Here is an 18,300-nt window from a genome sequence, read left to right on the forward strand (position 1 = left end):
TCAGGAATGATGAGGATTCTATCATCCATCAATCCACCAGTGTCAAAGCAGCAGGTACCCACATGTACCGTAAACAGTACTGTTAATCATACAGTGTTTTGTCATTATGTTTGCTGCGTATGAGTCTTGTGATACTGGTAATATGTGGGTATATAATTGTTTTAATTGATCTCTTTCAAGTGTGGGTCAAATGGTAACATTAAAGTATCTCTAATGATTTTCAGTTAATCATAGTTTCTGAAAAATTATCTATCATTAGCATGTGGATATTGCTTGAAGAGGGGATGTTAAAGAAATGATTTGAGCGTCAAGATTCATTTTAGTGGTAAGAGAGCTTTTCTGGCAAGCACTAGGTTCTAAGTTGTAAAACAAATGAAAAGCATGGGAAAAAAACCTTCTGTAAACATTCGAATTTCATGTTTCATTCAGTGTGAACTATCCACACAACGTACAGAAACCTCATTCCTGTCATCCGACATTCATGAATACCAACATCTTCACATACATTCTCTGAAATGACTTAGCAATTTCTGTTTATTCCCTATTACTTTTTTGTGTTGTACTGAATCAATCTTTGTTTCCATATTTTTAAATTGCAATATTATATATACATGTATAACAAGTTTTTAAGTAATATAGGTTTAAACATGAAAAATGTCTGCTTCACCAATATCAATATTATCTCACTGGAGTTGAGAGCACCATGTTCTATCGCTCTTTATGGAAACCTATGTATCATCATCCTTTACTATAGGAGAGGTTTTTTGTGGGGATGTTGGGTTTTTTGGGGGAGCAGATTGAGAAAGGGTTTCTCTGTAGCTTTGGAGCCTGTCCTGGAACTAGCTCTTGTAGACCAGGGTGACTTCTGCCTCCCGAGGGCTGGGATTAAAGGCATGTGCCACCACCGCCCAGTTTAGAAGAGAATTGTTGATCAATGTGTTAGACACCTAGCAGACCATGGTGACACATTTCAAACATTTATTTCAGATCACAAATCCATCTTGTCCTTTGGCAAGCATACACTTAATTTTGCACCCAGTGTACACTGTTTTATTTATCTAATTTATTGATAAATGAATTATGTATCTCATAAATACATTAAATACTACAATTCATATTTTTGATAAACGTGATCATTCATAAATGTAAATATTTGTGTAATATAGAAACCTGGAAGCAAATTTAACCAGAAAACTGAAACCAAGTCACCAAGCCAGTAACTGTGTTTTTTATTTCTTACAGGTGTTTGAACATAAATGTTTCATTAATTTATGTCTTAATCCATTGTCTATGAAAAGAATTATTATCACAAAGCTTTCCAATAATCATTTTATAATTTTATTAGTTTATAGAAATCTAATAACCAAAATAGCTTCTTTATATTCATATACATTTGCTTGACAACAATTAAGATTTAGCATCTATGCCAGGTGGTGCTGGTGCATGCCTTTACCCAGCACTTGGGAGGCAGATGCAGGCTGGTAGTTGTGAGATCGAGGCCAGCCTGGTCTTCTAGAGCTAGTGTTCAGGACAGGTTACAAAGCTACAAAGAAACCTTATTTCAAAAACAAAACAGAAAAAGAAAAAGAAAAGAAAGTTACTATAATTATTAGAAATTTCATACTAATTTGTATATTTATGACCCAGGCCATTGCCATTTTGACTTCTCTTTCTCTGTCTCGTCTCTCTCTCTCTCTCTCTCTCTCTCTCTCTCTCTCTCTCTCTCTCTCTCTCTCTCCTCTCTCTCTTTCTCTGTCTCTCTTTCATGTGTGTATGTAACAACCATGTAACTATACTAATCATAGAATTCATTCATATTTGATATTAATTGCTTCTTTGGGTATATCTATATGAGGCTTACATTTATATTACCTTTCAGTTTGTCATTTTTCACTCTGATAGACTTCATCATTGCAAGTGATCATATTGAACACAGCACATTAATTAACTTATTCATCAGGTACAGTTTAGGCACTCTGGTGGTAAAGGATGAATATCTCTTCAGATAACTTTAGAAGCTGTAGTTTAATGAAGAAAACTGCAAGCCAACAAGCATGGTAAGACAGTAGATATAAAATATACCTGAAGCCTTTGGAGAATAAAAAAAAATAGACCTGGTGAAGAATTTCATGAAAGTTTTAAAAGGTGGTGCTGTGCATAACGGAGTTACGAACACCGCCTGGGTAGATGGCAATGAGTGGGTCAGGTGGTGGGAAACAGGTGAGATGCATGACTCGAGGCCTGTGCTTCTCAGAGCGTGAATCCCTGGGGATCCCAAGTGTACTACTGTGAGCAAAAGAACAAGCCATTCTCAAATACATAAGTGTTCTAATAGCGGTCTTTTTCATAGAGCTGACCTTTGCTTTGAGGTTATAAAGGCACCGGCTATAATGGCACCTTCATTTCCACTAACACAGTGTATCCTGCTACACCGGAGGTCACTGAAACTTTCACTTCAGTTTATATGGAGGAAAAACAACTAGGTTTACATTAGCAAAAATTTTAAGAAAGGATAATATTAGGTTTATTTTATTTGTTTTTTTTTAATCAATTCTTGATTCTTCGATACAGATCTATTTAGCATTTCGTGTGATGATAGAGACAATATACATAAGGAATTTAGGTTGTCTTCTGAAGGAAGACAGGGATTTGATTGATTGCATCAGCTGGCACTTTCCCCAAGAAGTACCACATTCACTCCCAAAGAAGAATAGCATGGCATTAATGATACACACCAGGGTGCATGGCAGATATTTCACTACGATGTTTGCTGCAAATAACAATTTTAAAATTAAGTTAAATGAGTTATTTATTCTAAAAAACACTAGTTCATAACAGTAACTTGACAGGTTCCCAACTCTTTTGAGCTTTTTCTGGTGAGGTGTGTGATTTTTAAGGTCTGTGGTTTCATGGCACAGCCTAGTAGAATTGTCAACCTTGAAGAAATGTGTAAGCAGAGAAGGAATGTTTTGCAAATGAAATGGATAAGTGATCTATTCAAAGCAAGAGATAAGCAAATGCATTTTAGTGTAATGGGTAGTGAAAAATTCAACACCATGATTTCAGAGTCTATACCACATTTACCCATAGCTCTCCTTGTTCTATGCTGCCTATTATGAATGCATCCACAGTCACCTAAAAGCTTTATATTACCCCTTTCCTTCCCACCACACAACTGCCCATATGAGAGACACAAATATAATACAGACATAATGAAAAAAGTGTTGATTGTTGTATATTATTGAATCTACTTTAATCCAAAATTGTAAATCTCAAAAGATTTTACATTGGTGTGGATCTTAGATTATTGCTATAAATTTAATGTTAATTTTGTTATAGTGTATGTATATTTTTTCTTCCATTTAAGATATTTTATACAGATCAATTAAAATGTAATATATATAGTTAGGAAATATAGATTTACAAGAATAAAGTATTCACCTATAATAGCCAAACTTATAGTCATGTTAATTAGGTTTCCTAGGTATAAAAAGATATACTTCACATAGATAGGTATTCACCAAATATTTCAAAGACCTACAAAATGTGGAATTTAAAATATTTTAATAATTTAGACTTTTACTGACAGTGAGTCATCAGAAATCAGAAATGCTTTGGGATGCATCTTTACACTGTAAATATATATTGTTCACATTGGTTAATAATAAAAGATGTTTGACCAACAGCCAGGTAGTAAAAGGTTAGGCAAAACAATAAATCTGAGGACTTCAATAGGGTGGTGGCAAAGTTCAGAGAGATGTGAGCAGTCACCCAAGAAACAACATGCCAACAGACTAGTAAAATTCACTGTCACATGGCAATAAATAGATGAATAGAAATGGGTTAATTTAGATGTAAGAGCTAGTTAGTAATAAACCTGATCTATAGGAGAAATAGTTTGTAATTAATGTTTTGTTTCATTATTTGGAACTGTGTGTCCAGGACATGAAAGAGCCACCTCTGTTTATATCATTTGTTTCTCCTTAGTTTGTAAAAAAGATTGGCCTTGAAATTAAGTCAGTCCTCCTGCCCATTTCACAAGTGCAAGAATTAAAAGCATAAGACAAAATGGCCATCTCTAAAAATTTTCTAGATGTCATCAATTCAGATTTTATGTCATTAATGACTGTTTTCTTTGATATATGCCTTGAGCCTATTGATAAGACCTTGATTTATTCTCTGGTTCTGTCTACTTGGTATTCTGAATGTTTTTTTATATCTTTGCTTTAGATTTTGAATCCTTTCTTTTTTGAAGATTCTTTTCTTTTTTTATTTTATTTTATTTTTTATTAAAAATTTCCATATCCTCCCATGCTCTCATTTGCCTCCCACTTCCCAAACCCCCTTGCCCTCACTCCCCAGTCCTAAGAGAAGTCAGGGTGCCCTGCTCTGTGGGAAGTCCAAGCCCCCTCCTTCCATCCAGGTCTAGGAAGGTGTGCATCCAAACAGACTAGGCTCCCAAAAAGCCAGTACATGCAGTAGAATGTTTTCTTTTATGATTCTATTAAACATTTTCTATTTCTTTGACATGGGTTTCTTTTTATCCTTATTATTAATGGATGTTAGACTTTTTTACTTTTCAGGGTGACCAAGAAAACCTGAATGTTTTATAATTAAGTATTTTTAGATTCCATATTTTCTGTGAACAAGCTCTCCATTTCTTCTGCCTTGTCTTCACCACCTGAGACTCTATTCTATGTCATGTAGTCTGTTGGTGAGGATTGCCTTTGAGGCTTTTTGTTTGACATCTTAAATTTTTCTTTTCTAGTTTTATTTCAGATTTCTTTAGTGATTCTTCTGCTTTTCAGCATTCCATATGTAGCTCATTCATTTTTTGTTTACTTAGGTTTCATAACCCTATTTAAAGGTTCTTGCAAGTAGTTACAACTGTTATTTTGAAATCCTTGTCTTGTGCCTCAACTTATTGCATTTACTAGGGTTCATTGTTGCAGGGTTACTGTATTCTGGTGGAGGCAAATTGCTTTGTCTATTCATGTTTGTATTTATTCATGGAATCTATGTAGGAAGAGTTTTTAAGGTGGAACCACCAGTCACCTTGCTCTGCCTGCCAGCTGACAAATAAACACACAGAGACTTATTATTTGTAAATGATCAGTCAATTGCTTAGTCTTGTTACTAACTAGCTCTTACATCTTAAATTAACCTATATTTCTTCTCTATGCTCTACCACATGGAAGTGTCCTTTTACAGCACCACATGTTCATATCCTGCTTCCTCTTTTTCTGGCTGACAACTCAAGTGCCTCTCTACCTTTCTTTCCAGTGTCCTCTCAGCACCCCAAATCCCGCTTAGCTATTGGATGTTCAGATTTTTATTAAACTGATTGAGTTATGAGTCTTCACAGTGTTAAAAAAGATTATTACACAGCACCCAGGCTTTGATGGAGTTGGAAGTATTTCTTGTGGTGACATCTGGTTCTGTCTTTGTTGGATGCATAGATGGATCTTCAGTTTCTGTTGACTACTTTCAATCCTAGGCAAGTATGGTGGCTTAGGGTCACTGACAGTGATATCTGTTGTGGATCACAGGTGATAGAAAGGGATGGAAATGAGTTTAGAGGAAAGGATTTGAGGACTTAAGAGAAAGATCTAGTGGGATTGCTTACAGAGAGGATAGTGAGAATTGGCTGAGTCCCATCTTAGTTTGGCCACAGGAGATCACTGGCAGAAAGTGGTTCTGTGGATTGGCAGCTGATAAAAAAGAATGGAGAGGAGCTAGAAGAGAATTCCAGCAATGTCTTTGAGAAAGAGGTGAGCTGGGTCTGTACCAAGAAGCGGTGCTCCCAGGAAATGGAGGTAGTGTTTCAGGAAGGCATCTTGTAGTTAGGCTACGGAAGACAAGTAAGTCTGGAGAGACAGGGAAGAAAGGACTAACAGCAACTCTGCTGCCACCAAGAGTTGGGATGCCCAGGGAAAACAGATGGGTAGTGGCTCCTCTGAGGGTCCTTCTTTGAGGTAAATCTAGAGAGATCATAATGGAGGGAAGAGAGGATAGTGAAAATGGCCACGTGAGTGACAGCCCAATGTGGACACTGAGAGTCTCTGGTGGAAAGTATGTCTGTTGATTATTAACTAACACATGGGAATGGAGGGGAAGTTTCAGTGGAAAAGAGTTAACCTTTGGTGGAGTCCCATAATTTTTTTTAATAAGTAATTATAATTCAACAGAAGCATTATTCAAAAAATATTTTTACTGTATTTGTTGACCATTTGTTTTAAATTATTTTTACTGTGTACATTAGAATACTTACCATGCCAAAAATAATTAGTATAATTACAGATATTAATTAATATATTAAGACGCAATGTAATAATGAATTAAGTTCAGATTGAGTCTAATTAATATGAACATTTTTGAAATATTCTCCTTACCAATTTTACCACCAAGAAATTGCTAATTTGTATAAACATTATAATTTTACATTGGAGGCTTTGTGAGAATTTAAGATTTGACTTACCTTACTGCAAAATAAAATAATAAAATGAACATAAGTATGAAGCCTAGAGACCCTGGCTTATCTTCTATGTATACAATTAATGTGTACATTTTCTCTGCTTAAATCTGGTACTGTGTTACCTCTTACCCTATCGTTATCTAGGTGACAAATGATTCATTTCAGGAAATTTTAATCAATATTTTAAATTTTTAAAAAATATATTTGTTTTTTTGTTTGTCTGCATCTGAGTGCCAACATAGCACAGTTCAGGTGTGGAGCTCAGGAAGCAACTTTCTACTTCTATGATGTTTATTCCAGGGAGCCACTCACATCATCCGACTTGTTGGGAAGCCTCTCTTCCTGCTGTACCATCTTGACAGTACTTCACTATATATTTAAAAATATCAGATGATATCCAGGCTTTTAATTGGAGCATAAAGGAAGCAGAAGTTGGGGAAATGTTATGAATTTGAATAGCCTGGCCTATACAGTGAGTTTCATGCCAGTCAGAACTTCATAGAAAGAATCTATCTCAAGCAAGCAAGCAAGCAAGCTATCAACAAACCAACCAACCAACCGCCACCACCACCAAAATAATAATAATAATAATAATAATAATAATAATAATAATAATAAACCAGAGATCTAAATCATAATCATGCTTAGACTTTTAATTTAGTTGAGTATGAAAAATGGTGGAAGGAAGGTCTCACCTTACACTTTTCATTTCTTGCAGGAAGTTATTCTCTAAGCTCTAAAGAAACCATAATAAGAGCTATTAAATACAAGACAGTATTTGTTAAGTGCCTAGAATATTTTATGGATAATAGGTATGCAGGAATAAGGTCGCAATGCCTATTCTTTCATCTGGAAGTCCACAATAAGGAAAACACACACACACACACACACACACAATTTTCTAATATATATGACCATAGTTTCGTCTCCCAAACTCCTTGATAGCACATTATTTAAAATGCATCCTTTGAAGCCATTGTTCATGTTTAAAACATAGAAGCTCTTTATATAACTTTTAACAATGGATATGAAGAAGAAATTGCTAATCTGAGAAACAGGGGTGAAACGCAGATGCACTATGCATTGTCTCCTCCTGGGTCACTGCCTCCCAGAATGTTATTAATCCTCGAGGTTCTTGAGCACAGAAATGAACTGTGGCCATCAACTTCCAAAGGAATGGAGTCAGAGCTGGTCATTTATAAAAGAGGTGGTTGTAATTTAAGAGCCAGGGTCAACCAAAAGTAACTACAAAGGCACTTGCTACAACAATGAATGCTGAAATCCAGGTTAAATGTTTATCCAAAAAGTATCTGAAAAATCCCCACAATTCAAAATTCTTCTTGAAAAATTTAATTTTTTTAAAAAATATTTTTTATTAAAAAATTTCCACCTCCTCCCATTTTCCCCCTCCTCTCCCCATTCCCCCCCCCCCCCCCCCCTTTCCAGTCCAAAGAGCAGTCAGGGTTCCCTGCCCTGTGGGAAGTCCAAGGTCCTCCCCCCTCCATCCAGGTCTAGGAAGGTGAGCATCCAAACATACTAGGCTCCCACAAAGCCAGTACATGCAGGTGGATCAAAACCCAGTGCCATTGTCCTTGGCTTCTCAGTCAACGCTCATTGTCTGCCATGTTCAGAGAGTCCGGTTTGATCACATGTTCCATTAATCCCAGTTCAGCTGGCCATGGTGAGCTCCCATTAGATCAGTCCCACCGTCTCAGTGGGTTGTCGCACAACTTGCGGCCCTGACTTCCTTGCTCATGTTCTCCCTTCTTCTGCTCCTCATTTGGACCTTGGGAGCTCAGTCCAGTGCTCCAATGTGGGTCTCTGTCTCTATCTCCATCCATCGCCAAATGAAGGTTCTATGGTGATATGCAAGATATTCATCAGTAAGGGGAACACTCATTAATTGCTGGTGGGAATGCAAACTTGTGCAACCACTTTGGAAATCAGTGTGGCAGTTTCTCAGGAAATTCGGGATCAACCTACTCCAGGATCCAGCCAGCAATACCACTCTTGGAAATAAACCCAAGAGATGCCCTATTGTACTACAAAAGCATTTGTTCAACTATGTTCATAGCAGCATTATTTGTAATACCAGAACCTGGAAACAACCTAGATGACTCTCAATGGAAGAATGGATAAAGAAAGTGTGGAATATGTACACATTAGAGTACTACTCAGCAGTACAATCAATGACATCTTGAATTTTTTTTGCAAATGGATGGAAATCGAAAACACTATCCTGAGTGAGGTAACCCAAATTTGAAAAGATGATTATGGTATGTATTCACTCATACGTGGATTCAATTCATAAATAAAGGACATTGAGCCTAGAATTTCTGATCCTAGAGAAGCTAAATAAGAAGCTGAATCCAAAGAAAAACACATAGTTATCCTCTTGGATATTGGAAGGAGACAGGATTGCCAGGCAAAAATTGGAAACTTGGGGGTGGAGGTGGAGTGAGGGTAAGGGGAGATGGGAAGAGAAAAGTGAGAAGGGGAGGATGGGGGGGAGCTTGGGGGAATGGGAAAGTTGGGATGGAGGAAGGGTGGATATGGGAGCAGGGAAGTATATATCTTAATTAAGGGAACCTTTTTAGGGTTGGCAAGAGACTTGACTCTAGAGGTGTTCCCAGGTGTCCATGGAGATGTCTCCAGCTAGTTCCTTGGGCAGCTGAGTAGAGGAAGCCTGAAATGGCCCTATCCTATAGCCATGCTGATGAATATCTTGCATAAAAATATTTTTATTACAAACACAGTGTTCTGCCTGCATGCATACCTGCCTGCCAGAAGAGGGCACCAGATTCATCATGGGTGGTTGTTAGCTAACTATGCAGTTGCTGAGAATTGAACTTGGGACCTCTGGAAAAGCAACCTGTGCTCTTAACTTCTGAGCCATCTCTGCAACACAGAAGATAACTCCTTAAAAGAACTCCTCAGTGATACAATACATACAGAAAAATCTCAAAAAGCTTTAAGGCAATGCATCAAAGAGACTAGATAAAATATTCCCATAAAAGCAGCAAAGATTAGTGAAATCACATACACAAATTACATGCAAAAAACAATGTTTTAGAATTACTTGACAGGAGGAGTTCATGCTCTATTAATAGAATATGCATGGCTGGGATCCAAAGTAATTAGGAAAGAAGAAAAGATACCACGAGATTACATATTAAAGATGGCATGAGTTTCTTCTATTTGAACCACCTGATTCCCTTAGTATATGACTAGACCTGATTTTTACCTTTGGTAGTGGTGGGACTATAGTAGTCAGAAATTATGTAGTTACTAACAACTACTAAGAAGAAAGCAGAAATTGTGGCAAAGTTTTATATTGGCTTGTGGTTTCTATCCGTAGTTGCATGTCTGTGTCTTTCTGGGCTTGAAGTGAGGCGGCACATCATGCAATAGGGATCTGTGGCCAAGGCTGCTCACCTTCCAAAGCAAGCAATTAAGGAAGGTGCTTGCTCCCAGTTAGACTCTGCCTTGTGTAGTTCCCACCATCTCCCTAAGTATTCATGATAAGAGCTAGCGAGGGGACATTTTATCTTCAATACATAGCAGAAACTACTAATGATTTATCTCTGATTGAAAGCATCTGTGAAAGAGCCTGTTGATTGAACCTTTGGTCTGGTAGGTAATGAGAGAAAATGAGGTTAATTTAATCTCTATTCAAAAGGCACTTCCCTCGCTGCCAGGGCTAAACAGGGAACAGAGTTCGGAGGGAATTTAACCATTGTTTCAAAGTTAGTAATATCAGAAAGGAGATTTCCTCTATCTTCCCCAGTTCTCATGAACTGTGTAAATGTGTGGAGAAGTCAAGTTCAGTAATTGATTAAAACCCTCTTATATAGATTTCAGGTGCTCACTTGAAAATCATGGCATGCTTAACCCGATTTACTGTTGAAGTATATGTTCAGAATGCAGAGCAGCTCATTGAAAAGTAGAAAACTTAGGACTGATGTCTACACATCACAATTTGTCCTTCTGATGAGGTACTTGGGACAAATGTTTGAGTTAAAAGCCACGGCATGAGAAACCACACGTACATTTTAACACGGTGTCTCATGAAACATTTTTGTCCTGTGCAATTTGCACAAAATAAAAGAATGTGAAACCTCATGTTTTCTGACATGTGTTCATGAAATAATATACCTGAATTCAATTTTCTTAAATGTCTAATTTGCTTTAAAAATTCAACATGCTCTTTCCTAACCCGTGTTCTGCTTGGTTAACCTATATCAACTCCTCATATATCTATTTTCACTTAGCATTTCCTCACACCAGCAGGCACTCAGGCCTCAATTATCTCAAGTGAGAGAAAAGTATGCCTTCCCTGACTCTCAGAAAATCCACCAGCTCTCTTTACTATGCATTTTTAAAAACATCATTCTTTACATTGTTCTTTTTGGGGGTGGGGTTGAGACAATGGCGCTGGGCTCTGATTCTTCTGCATGGACGGGCTCTGTGGGAGCCTTCTCAGCTTGGTCAATCACCTTCCTGGACCTGGGGGGAGTTTGAGAGGGAGGGAGGGGAGGTATAGGTGGAGGGGAGGGGAGGGAAGGGGGAGGAGGAGGGGAGGGAGGGGGGAGGAGGAGGGAAGGAGATGGAAATTTTTAAATATAAAAAAACTAAACCATGAGAAAAAAAAAAAAGGAACAAAGTCCAAAAGTAGGATGTTTATATTTCTGCTCTTCTCTGGAAGAGCTTCTGGTCTGCGATGGTCATTTTCACGCTGTGATCCTTGCATCCCTGTGCCCAGTGAAGACACACCCCTGAACACTCTTCAACTGTCATATTTCTGTTTCTTAAAGTATACAAGTTACAGTAGATGTGGGTCCTATATTATTGACTTCATTTTTCCTTTTTTTTTAATTTTTAAAAATTACAGTATATTTTGCTCATGTCTCTCTCCTTTTAAACTCCTATGAGTTCAACCCCCAATATCTATGAAGTTTTTATTTATTTATTTTTATTTTTCGCGCGCGCGTGTGTGTGTGTGTGTGTGCTATTTCAAATATTTCTGGACACGGAACCTGCTGGGAAGAGTGATTTACATGCCCAGTGATACTTCATTGGAGAAAACTGATTTTCCCTTTGCCAGCAGGTATCAAGTGCAAATTGATAATAATTTCTTATTTAGGAGTGGAATCTCTTGTAAATGTCTGCCCCTCAGTGCTGTGACACCATCTGACCTGTGTGCCTCTTGTGCTTGCTGCCACACTTTCTGTGAGTCGTGTGTATCAGTCCTCTTGTGATGGGAAGACACGGTTTCATTGAAGTCATCCACCACCTTTGGTCCGTGCCCTCTTTGCATTTCCTCTTCTGCAAAGATCCCTGAGCCTTGAGGGGAGCGGTTGATGAAGGCTTCTCACTTAGGACTGAGTGCTCCCAACTCTCTCATGCTGCCACTGTGGAACTCTGTGTTAGTTACCAACTACTCTAAGGTGAAATTTCTCTTTTTCTTAAAGTATTGATATAAGATATCTTTTCCCCCCAAGGCACAGGATTTCTTTTCTTCTTTTCCCATTTTTAAAATTTTATTGATCTCTACATTTTTCTTTGTTCCCCTCCCTACCTCTCTCCTCCTTAAACAATGCCATAAAATTATGCTGTGTGCTTCTGTTCAGCTTAATCAAAACTAGATTGAAAGTGCTTTTTAATGTAATTCCCTGAAAAATTAACTGCTTTAACAGGAAAATTAGAAATTACTGTATTGTCTGGATTTATTCTAACTTAATATTTTCTAATCCCTTAGCAGGAAGAATCATAGTTGTCATGCAGTATAATACATTTTACTTAACAATATTAATACATTTTATAGTCTTTAATGTTTAATTATCATTTTGTTCTTGTCACATTTAATTCAGTTCTCAAAACTTAGTATCTACCAAGCACAGAGTCTAGATAGTTTCATTTATAGTAAAATATTAAAAGATGTATAATTTTAAAGAAATAATGTTCTTTTATTTCACATATCTCTTTAGCAGAAGGAATTTAATTAGGTTTTAACATTGTTGAAATTTATTATTTTTCATAGAAAGCATTAAAGTATAAATTTTAGTGATTTAAAAATACCCTTTATTCACATGATTTGTTATCTTTTAATTTTGGCTATGGATAAGTTAATATATAGTTTCCATTTATTTATTTATTTATTTATTTATTTATTTATTTATTTATTCTTTTTTGCTTTTATTTCAGTTATTTCCAGATGCTTCTGCACATGTAAACATGTATTTATTTTATTTGTGTAGTGGTATTTTGCTTGAAGGTATGTCTTGCAGCATGCGTATCCACAGTGCCAGCAGAGGCTAGAAGAGGGTTGCTGGCGCTGGAGTTATAGATGGTTGTGACCTGCTATGTGGGTGCTGGGAATCCAACCTTGATCCTCTGAGATAGCAACCAGTGCTTAGAAACACTGAGTCATCACTCCCACCTCTTCAGAATTGAAAAAAATACTGTTATAGGGGTTTGTAATTTAGTATTTATTAGGTCTCTTCCCTTGTGTATCATAAATAGTACAATTCGTAATGGAATAACACTGGAGAAAATTTCTAGTTTGGGAATTATAAACCACAGGTCGCGTATCGTCCTCCCTTTGATACTTATCACTAATGGGGATTTGGGGGCAAAAATGCGGAGTACTCTCATTCAGCAATCTTGTTCCCTGTAACTTTGCTCCACACAACTCAACTTTATACATATGTTAACCACACAAGTGCCACAAAATCAATAATATCGGAAAATTGGGGAACTGCATTTAAGATTGGTGTTCAAATCCGGGTTGAGATACACGTATAATAATCTAAATCTCTTCTTGCTCATTGCTGTCACACAGCTTACTATCCAACAACTCAACGTCTCTGCTTTGCCATGCCTCCTCCTGCCGCACTGTCCTAGTGTTGGCTCTGTGGGTCCTTGAGACATTGAAATATTTGTAAATCAGCGTCCTGTTGCAGTTGAGGTTATAAGCTTTGGAATCAGAGATGTCCAGATTCAAATCACCATATCTGTTGTGGTATAATATACACGATTCTCTACTGAGAGTTTCAAAAGTAGCATCCATTAACAGTTTGTAAGAGGATTAATTAACACAGCGGCAGTGGGTTATTATCACCTTGTCTAGCACATGAGCCAGGGGGAAATGAAATGTTTCCCTGTAAAGGAAAGGGAACATGGCTAGTGCTGGACCACTCACTGAAAGGTCTGTCTGTTGTTCTAATGAAACCACAATGGGAACAAATGCTGTCTTCATTTTACTTTGCTTTGAAAATAGTAAGTGTGCTAATTTATTTTAACTTTATCATGCAATTGACTTGGCAAACATTGCCACATAAAATAACAATCCTATTCGTTTTAATTTCAGCATGTTGAAATGCCATTGAAATGAGAGTCTTGTACTGGTTCTTCAAGAATCAGTTCTTGATGTTTCCCCTTTTATTTTGAGCCAGATAGATGAATAAGACGTAAGGCACTGTAATGATGTTTGTATGGCATGGACTATGGTCCCATTACTCTTTAACTGATGTGTGAAGGAAGTCTTGATTTTCATTATCTTAGCATGTGAATGCATGTGGAAAGAGGCATAAAACAGAGATGATTAGGATAAAGTGAATTAATATTGGCACTGATAAACTAGTGTGACTGGTGTCGTTATGAGAAGAGACTGAGAAACAGGCAACACACAAGGCAGAACCTTGGGACATGCAAGGCAGCACTTTACAAACCAAGGAAAGAAGCCTGACAGGACCAACCATGCCTGCAAAACTGATCCTAGAAAAACACATGTTGAATGAGCTTCCCAATATGTGATATTGTGGGCTGCCTTATAAAATCAGCCTAAGGCAGGATAAACATCCTTTTTAAAAGATAAAATTATTCAGGTAGAGTTTGCATTAGCTATATGTTGAATATCTCCTTTTGCCTCCTAAGCAAAGGGTGGGGCTCTCTCTCTCTCTCTCTCTCTCTCTCTCTCTCTCTCTCTCTCTCTCCCTCTCCCTCTCCCTCTCCCTCTCCCTCTCCCTCTCCCTCTCCCTCTCCCTGTCCCCCCCCCCTCTCTCTCTCTCTCTCTGTGTGTGTGTGTATGTGTCTGCTCACATATATGTAAATTTTCAATCCAGAATTTGCCATGAACACACACTCTTGTCAGTAAATGCAGTAAGAACTATCTTTCTCTAAAATGCCTACTGATATTCCACATGGACTTTTGTAGAGTTTTAATGCGAGGAAATGAAGGAAAGCACACAGACACACATACCTCATCATCTGATATTGTGCATTCATCTGAAAATCCAACCCCCATCTGTGCCAACTACATAACATAGTCTTTTCTCCACAAGCTAGGGCAGAACTATAAGAAACGAATGAAAAGCACTGAACCCATTTCCTCCACTTGCAGAAGTATTTGGACTCAGTAAAGTGAGATGCTTCAGAGTCTAGTCTCTAAATGATTCCCTGGGTTCACAATCATGAACCTGCCTCCTAATAAAGCCAAACTTTCAAAAGTCAAGAATGTCTCTGGAAGCAAGTTTCCTCATTTGCAGAATACACTATAATGCATCATGCCTGTAAGTGCTTACACTCACCATCCAATCCATGATATTGGTTTGTACAAACTTTATTAAAACTGGTGACTCTCACCCTCATGCATATCAACTTTTGTTTCTGCACTTTTTCTTGTCAAGATGGCCTACATGTGCAAATGTGATACAGTGCATATGTAGAGATCCACAAACAATTGGTTAGAGTTCTCTCTTTCCTCCATGTGTGTCTTGGGAAATAAACTCAAGTTGACAACCTTACAAGTAGAAATATTTACATGTTGAGCCATTTCTGTGCCTCATATTCTTAAAAATATAAAATAATGCCCATTTATGTTCAGTCAATGGCATAATAAAGCAAGAAAATTAATTTGAAAATAGGAAAGAGTAAAAGTATTTACTTATCTCTGCTTTGTATAAGTCCTGGAAAGAAACAAATAGCAACTATGCAGGATTTACTGCAAGCATGCCAAAAAAGGAGCTATAGTCTTCACATTTAAATACATGTGATTTTTAGTTACAAACAACGTTTCATGAAGATATTAACATGAAAAATAGTTGTTGAGACGATACATGTTATGCCATAACTTTGCAGATTTCTGGCAACTAGTTTCAAAATTCAAAGCTGAATTTTCTTACCTTTCCCTTTCTTAACTATATGGTACAAGAATGTCTCGTGCTGTCTTTTGGAGGTCCACTGTAAACTCTTGAGGGAGAGGGAAGAAAATGATGCATTAGTGCTATTTTAGAAATACAGTTGTTCAAGATGCATAAGTGCTATTTTAGAAATGCAGTTATTCAAGCTCCTCCTGAGCATGCGGAGAGAATACACACTTCTAACATTGCTAAATATCTTCAAATAAGCACGGGCTTTGTTAATGATATTGGGGCATCAACAAATGGATTTTTTGTCCCAGAATTTTCTTAGAAAGCCATCTCATTTTTAACATACAAGGTTTGGTAGCCAATTAATTAGAATATTGTCTTCTGAATTGTTTTCTGCCAATGGCTAAGAGAATGCATTTCAAATATAATTTAATTTTTTATTATTATTTTTTTCCAAAGGCTCAGTTGTGTCACAATTGAACGTTGTGGAATGCAATTCGCAGTCTTTGAGTTAAGTATACTAGAAATAAATATTTTCTACTTGGAGTCTGGGAGATAAAGTTTCTATAGATTTCTACTGTGAAAATGCACCATTATGTTGAAGCTTAATAGATTTTTTTTCAAAATTATTTATCACATTTACTTTAAAAATTTAGTGTGTTTCTTAAGATTTAAAATGTCTAGAAGAGTATTTTATATATTCAAACATACTGTAGATGATATGAAAACACTAAGTGTGAGAAAATACGATGTAAATTTTATAGAACTAGCATCTGTTACTATTTTAGGGTATCAGGTGGTATTGGCAGGAAACTGGGGATTGAACTAGGGCCTCTTGCATGCTAGGTAAATGTTTTACCATCTATAGCATCAATTAAATATTTTATTACTTGAATAATTTATATACTATCTCTTTATTATATACTAGGAGTATATAATTCATGTGCATGATGAATTTGAAACCCAAAGTGTTTTGTGGGAGGGGAGAATGCCTTGAATCAATATTTAAGGAGCAGATGAAGTCCTGAATGACTGTATGTAACTAATATGGCCACAGCAATACAAGGACCCTAATGCCTCAGACCCACAAGACTGGCAATGCCTTCCCAAGCTGAGGCTCAGAGAATTGGCAAAGCCTTGCTGTGGTCTGAGTGCAAATATTGACAGTGTATGCAGAAATTAGTAACCACAGCTTCCTGCTTTTGATGACCACAATCTGAGACTGCTCCCCTACAGTCTCTTATTAAACTAGCCAAACCTATGTATTTGTTTAGATGAATACACTAACCCCTCCTCTTTCATTCAGATGTATAATATAAGCATGGTGAATTTTCAGGCGTATGCTGGTCCTGGATTTTCTGTATGTGTACCTATTTCTCTGTTCTTCTTTCCTTCTTGTCAAGCCTGGTCTATTTCTGTAGCCATAGTGTTTGCTTCTGTAAATGAACCATTCGTATAACTTCAGAAAACATGTTAGTACCTCTAGGTCATTTTCTTTAGGCTCTTAACATTATGTCCATTTGTATATATTTAATACAATTTGATTCTTGCATTTCTTTGTTGTATCCTAAACATTTTCCCATTTAACCTAAACTCCCCTTTTTCCCCCTGTATGGGTTGATTCTGAACTCTTCTATTTTGTTTTAAATTATCTTTTTTCATTGTACATACCAATCTCAGTTCCCACTACCTCCCCTCCTCCCATTCTCTCAACTTACTCCCCCACCCGACCCCCCCCCATCCACTCCTCAGAGAGGGTAAGGTACATTGCTTTGGGGAAGGTCTTCCTACTATATCTGGGCTGAGCATGGTACCCCATTAGACTTGATGGTATCTGTGACATTTGTCAAGTTGTTTTTTTGTTTTGTTTTGTTTTGTTTTTTTGAGACAGGGTTTCTCTGTGGCTTTGGAGCCTGTCCTGGAACTAGTTCTGTTGACCAGGCTGGTCTCGAACTCACAGAGATCCGCCTGCCTCTGCCTCCCGAGTGCTGGGATTAAAGGCGTGCGCCACCATCGCCCGGCACATTTGTCAAGCTTTTAAGTTAAGATTTAAGTTAATTTTTTGACATTAAAAAAACACAATCCTTGGCCGGGCGGTCTTATTGTATAGTTGTAGTCTTATTGTATGGTTGGGTAAACACTTTTCATTTAACAGTAATTATAGCCAACATGTGAATTAGCATGTGTGATGCTCACTGTTTTTAAATAAGTGATAATTTAGAAACATGAAGAATTGGAAATCATTTGAAAAATTTAAAGAATAAAAGTTTCCTAATCTCTAGCCACTTTCTCTAAGCTTATTGATAGAGAATAAAAGCCATATTCAGTATTGAAAAAATCAGTTTTATGTATATTGTTAACAAACATTTCTTAATCACTAGCACACCTGAAGTACAGCCAATTCGTAGTGTTTAGTTATTGTAAAATGAGTGTGGAAAGTGAGAGCAGATCCTTTAATGATGTTCCTTTTCACCTTCCACTGAAGTGTCTGATTCTTTCCCCTTTCAAGGACTTCTAGTTTCTCATTATTTCCAGAACTATCACAAAACCTGTTTATAGGTAGTCTCCCCACCTCTTGCTGTTAATTCATCCTTATTCATGCACACACATATGTGTGTAAAAGTAAGACTCATTTCTAGATCTCTAGATTATTGACATAAGAATAGCTTGTGTGAA

General features: G+C 37.1%; 1 protein-coding gene across 1 annotated transcript in view; it reads left to right on the forward strand.

Annotated features, from left to right (window-relative positions):
• Lrp1b (LDL receptor related protein 1B) overlaps positions 1 to 18,300 on the forward strand; it is a 1,542,993-nt gene that overhangs the window by 1,098,640 nt on the left and 426,053 nt on the right. The window lies entirely within an intron of this gene.

The sequence above is a fragment of the Arvicola amphibius genome, chromosome 7, assembly GCF_903992535.2.
Source record: "Arvicola amphibius chromosome 7, mArvAmp1.2, whole genome shotgun sequence".
Classification (NCBI taxonomy): domain Eukaryota; kingdom Metazoa; phylum Chordata; class Mammalia; order Rodentia; family Cricetidae; genus Arvicola; species Arvicola amphibius.